General features: G+C 46.9%; 1 long non-coding RNA gene across 1 annotated transcript; it reads left to right on the forward strand.

The window, feature by feature from the left end:
• The first annotated feature begins 1,365 nt into the window (after window positions 1-1,365).
• On the forward strand, window positions 1,366-3,913 carry LOC135830638 (uncharacterized). Its single transcript, XR_010556076.1, has 3 exons — window positions 1,366-1,431; window positions 2,755-2,874; window positions 3,207-3,913. It is a non-coding gene; the product is annotated as an uncharacterized LOC135830638 (long non-coding RNA).
• Window positions 3,914-5,308: the final 1,395 nt, after the last annotated feature.

Raw genomic sequence — 5,308 nt, forward strand, 5'->3', positions numbered from 1 at the left:
CCGTGAGAGTCGAGACAGCGGACGCCCAAGTATTGGAGAAGACTGTCGACAGCCGATTTGAGAAACTGTCCGACGCCACCATCGAACAGCCTCGTTTCTGAGCAGAAAAACAAAAACACAGAGCAGGCAACTGACAAATGGCTCCGCTTATTCGACGAGTATTGTAAAGACACAGGACGTCGCTGTGACCTGAGTACGGTTACGGCAAGCGACCTAGCTTACATTCTGCGACATGCATACGTCGAATTGCGTCCGAAGAAAGCTGGAGTGAAGTTCTACTCTGCATCAAGCTTGCTCGGTTTCCGTTCCGCAATACATCGCAAGCTAGTCGAGTTGAAGCGGCCCATGAACGTCCACAGTGACCCAGCGTTCAAGGACGCAAACATTGCATTGAAGGCCTTCCTCATGAAGCCAAAGAAAGCGGGAGAAGTCAAAGCGGTGGAGCACAAACACCCCATCAACGACGACGACATGAGCAAGCTGTCCCGCTACTTCCAGGATCTCCCGTGATAATTATAGACAGCAGCTGCTCGAAAGAAGTGTTCCTCTAAAATTGAACGCGACTGGTTGTGCTGTGTTGTATGACTGTGAAATGATAGCAGGGTTGCATGCAGCATGCTAGGGTTGCACCAGACTGTGTCAAGTGTGTGGTGACAGACTGTGTGGTGGCAGGGGTGCGATAAATGTATTACTGCACTCGGACGCGTGCAATACCGGCGTCGATATCTGCACTTACGGCTTCGCCGTTAGTGCAGATATCGACCGGTATTGCACTGGTCCTTGTGCAGTAATACATGTACATACATAGTGCACGCATGGTGCCACTCCAGTATAGTACATGAACCCGCGATGAAATACATGTAGATCAACCGCGTAGATCTACCTACCATACCTATGTACGCGTACCCCTGGCATTGGCCGGATTTTTTTGGCGACGACTGTGTACATGTATCACTACTGTGCATGCTGAGAAAAAATCTGAGTGTTCCGTTTTTTACTAATGACTTGGTGCCCATTGGCATTGGCACTACTCTCGACCTCCTCATCAGCCCACCACAGGCACAGTTGCTGGAAGTTGAACCCTTTCTACAAATTGATTCCACGGCTCTCTCCCAATGGCAGAGATCGACGGAATTGAAGCCAGGCGGCGATTGGATAGACATTATATCGCCCTTCTAGAGGACATGAATCCTTTCGAGGTGATGGACCAATTGATGACTCCAGACCTGAAAGACGAAGTCGTACAAGACGTCTGTGCAGCGACGAGAGAACTCGGTCAGATCGAGGGGTCCAGGAGGCTTCTCGAATACTTGCGCGTGCTCGTCAGACACCAACCGAAAGCGCTGGTCGAAATCATCGCAGCGCTCCGAAGGGCAAGCGCGGTGCACTTGGCAGACCTGCTGGCGCAGCCTCTCTCCCCGATCCGCCCAGGTAATGTTAGTATTGTTACCACTTACACTGGTGAGGACTGGGGGTATGAGCAAGAGGAGAAAGTGAGTCACTGTTGCTACTACATGTACCCGGCCCTCCCGGCAAGTTGAAGTAGGAGAACAGCTATCAACGAAGGCGTTACCGCCTGTTTGTGCTGTTACTATAAATAATGAAAATTATAAAATTCAACAGCAACAGCAACAACAACTTTTTTAGATGCTCAACCCAAATACTAGAAGACCAGCATGCAAGAGGCTGATTTATGATGTTGCATTTGATTGCATGGTTTGTGGGGAAACAGGCTAGCATGAAGAGTCATGACTGAGCCAGACTGGAAATCGCTGGGAAATCCGGAATCATGGGGCTGACCCGAATAGGCGGTACAAATTATTTGGGCAGAGGCGTGAAGATGGAATTTTACTTTTCGGGTGGTAATACTCGAATGAGGAACATGATGACAGGAGGGAGCTCCCCTCCTGTCATTCGTTCGAGTGTTCAAATACATAAATAAAAAGACGTGTGCGGTAACTACGTGACTGCTGTGAGTGCGCTTAGCCGGATTGTGTTGTATTATTTTTATTTCATTCGGTGCACCGGCAATACTGCCTTCTCACTGGAGAGATGATTTTCTGATACGTACCAAATTGATAAAACAATTCTCGTATATGATTGTATGAGAATAACATTATTATGAGTGGTTTTGATACTCTACATGGTGACGTGTATCGTGACACAAACTTTTAAAACATTACACTGAAACAGTGAAGTGTCAAGTTCGGCAGGGCTAGGAGGCGTAAGCTCCACATGTAACAGTTATTTTAAGAGCATGGACTACATGTGATTTCAAGGTTTGTTGGCATCATGGCGTGCATCACCTACTAGTATCTTCCACAGAATCCAGCTTCCAACTCTCTTGGTTCAAATTGACAATAGCATACATCTTACCACCTATGGTAAAATGTACTTCCAGGTTCAGGGCTGCAATGAAGGGTGGTGAATAATTTCCTCGTAGAACAGTTTCCATTGCAAGGTTGGTTTCACAAAGAGTGCTGCTTGGTGCTAAGTACAGCCGTGACCGTAAAGAAATCCACCCGCGGGTCAAAAGCAGCACGTCGTTTCGATATCAATTACACCGTGCATGCTCCAAACACACATCCGAGAGCCGCATGAGCCTTGGCGCTGCTTTCGGCTCACGGGTCGAAATTCTTTGGCCACAACTCTACTCTTCAGTGAAATCTAACACGGCTGGATTGCAGTAAAATGGTTAGTTAGTTGTAGTGGAAAGAAGACCAGCTTGTGTTGTTGTGTTCTATTTAAAATCAGAGCTGGAGCTAGGAAAGGAAGCTGCACTCGAGGAGATGAATAGAGGCAATGGCAACGCCGACATGCAAGCGGCACGACAGGGAAGTTCTCTCAAGCGTCCATCCGATGACTGGAGCACGGGTAAGAAGTGTGAGGACATTGCACGAGTATTGTGTCCTTTGAGGCTGTGAGGCACACTGGGAACTGGTCATCTTGGATGTTGACACGTGCATAATACTATTTCAATTTTTGCATTGCCCATTGTGTGGGAATACATTACTTGGTCTCAATGTGTGGAAATGCAGTGCCTGGTCTCAATATGTGTAAATGTAGTGCCTGACCCTAGTCCGCTGCCGAGGCAAGGGTAGGTCCACTGCATGCTCACTTTGGGTATTCTGTCAGTGGTTGACTCCATTCAAACGTACCTTGTTGAATGTGGATTTCTACCTTCTTTTTTTCCTACTCTGTACCAGCATCATCTCCGAAGAGAGCGATCAGGGAAGAGTCCCTAACAGATGGTGAGCTATGTTCTTGTTCCTTGCAATACCATACCCGAACTCTCCTTTGGGCAGTTAAGGACTGCAGTATTCAGCGCGTGTGCAAAATCCTCAAATGCTCAGCTCATGAAGCAACATAATGAGTATTACCATATCAATATGAATGAGGGAGGTGCTTAGCTTAGGCTGTCATCACACTACGGTACAAAGTGCTGCGTCTATTTCCACGTAAGGAAGTTTTAGTCGGTTGCCATAATGATCCGTGTGTCTGTACTGGATGAAAGCGGGAGCAGATTAAACGGGAAACGTAGATGTGGCCAGGGGTGGGGTATACAGCTTTTCTGAAGAACGTGCGTATCTCCCCCAGTCTCTTTCTAAGCGACCTTGGACCTGCCTTGGAATTTCTCCGAAACGTGACCGCGTGTACGGGTCAAGAACTGTGCCTGTGCGATGACACGACCACCCGTTTTGTAATTTTCACCGTGGATGTGTACATCCCTTTGAAGAATGCCAGCGACCTAGAAGGAGCCCAAGCATTTGCTGCAGACAAGTCGAAATGGAGATCCGACATCGTTTATGGATGAGTTTTTGTTGACTGGAGACAGAAGCGGACTTGGCTTAATTTCAGTGTATTCTCATACATTGTTCTTTGGCCTTTGTACGCGTGCTGTGGCATTATTATTATTATTATTATTATTTGAAACTCGGATGTTGAGCCATAAATAAATGTAGAAAGGAAAAGGACATAAGGATACGAGTTAAGAATAACTCTCCATCACTGTAACTGGATACTATATACAGTCAGAAAGTGCAATAACTAGGCACACAACTGACAAGAGTACTGAGACATTCGACGTCCTGACACCTAGCTTCAACACATTTCCGTAGCGCTAACCGACAGCCTTCCAACTTGGAAGGTTCAAGGTTATGGAAAGACCAAAGAGGGGAAGGCAAGCGCAACGAAAACGAGCAAAAGCTATAGTCCCAGCGGAACAAAGAATGTCGATTGTTACTGGACGATGACGAGACCAGTACGATATTTGACAAAGCGGTCTAACTACAATTCGAAGCAGCAAAGCAGCACACCACCCAACTTGGGTGAGTCATAAAATTTATATCAAAGATAAGTAAAGAAAGGGGAAGCTTTGCGAAAACGAATTGTACAAGCCGAAAGCCAAACTCCTACAGTACTCCTCATGCATGACATTGTGATGGACTAGTTGACTACAAAACAAGTTGTTTCACACGACGTACGTTTCGCCGTATGGTTCGTGACGGCTCATCAGGTGTGCAATTTGAAACTCGGGTGTTGAGCCATAAATAAATGTAGAAAGGAAAAGGACATAAGGTTACGAGTTAAGAGTAACTCTCCATCACTGTAACTGGATACTATATGCAGTCAGAAAGTGCAATAACTAGGCACACAACTGACAAGAGTACTGAGACATTCGACGTCCTGACACCTAGCTTCGACACATCTCCGTAGCGCTGACCGACAGCCTTTCAACTTGGAAGGTTCAAGGTTATGGAAAGACCAAAGAAGGGAAAGCAAGCGCAACGAAAACGCGCAAAAGCTACAGTCCCAACGTCGCACGTCGTAAAAGTATATCTTTCTTCAACGACGGGTACCTTGCAATTGTACGCGACAGCTCGCGATAGGCATTTCCTTGTCTCAACTGTCGCAAATCGCGTGTCGCGTCGCAAAACGTTGTATTGTGAATTGGCCTTAACCCTTTAGCGTGCATGGTTCGAAATCAAACCATGGAAACTTGGGCGCGCACGCATGAACTCTATTGATCGTCACTCAGTCAAATCTTTAATTAGCCCCCGTCCCTCACACAAACGAGTCAACAAAGCGGCATCTTTGGATTGAGGGGTGCTGGTTTCGAAACAACTGGTTTGAAGCTCAAAGTAGAGCTGCTGTTAGCTCAAAGTAGAGCTGCGGTTAGCTCAAGGTAGAGCTGCGGTTAGCTCAAGGTAGAGCTGCTGTTAGCTCAAAGTAGAGCTGCTGTTAGCTCAAAGTAGAGCTGCGGTTAGCTCAAAGTAGAGCTGCGGTTAGCTCAAAGTGGAGCTGCTGT

Source organism: Sycon ciliatum, unplaced genomic scaffold (genome assembly GCF_964019385.1).
Source record: "Sycon ciliatum unplaced genomic scaffold, ocSycCili1.1 SCAFFOLD_1445, whole genome shotgun sequence".
NCBI lineage: Eukaryota > Metazoa > Porifera > Calcarea > Leucosolenida > Sycettidae > Sycon > Sycon ciliatum.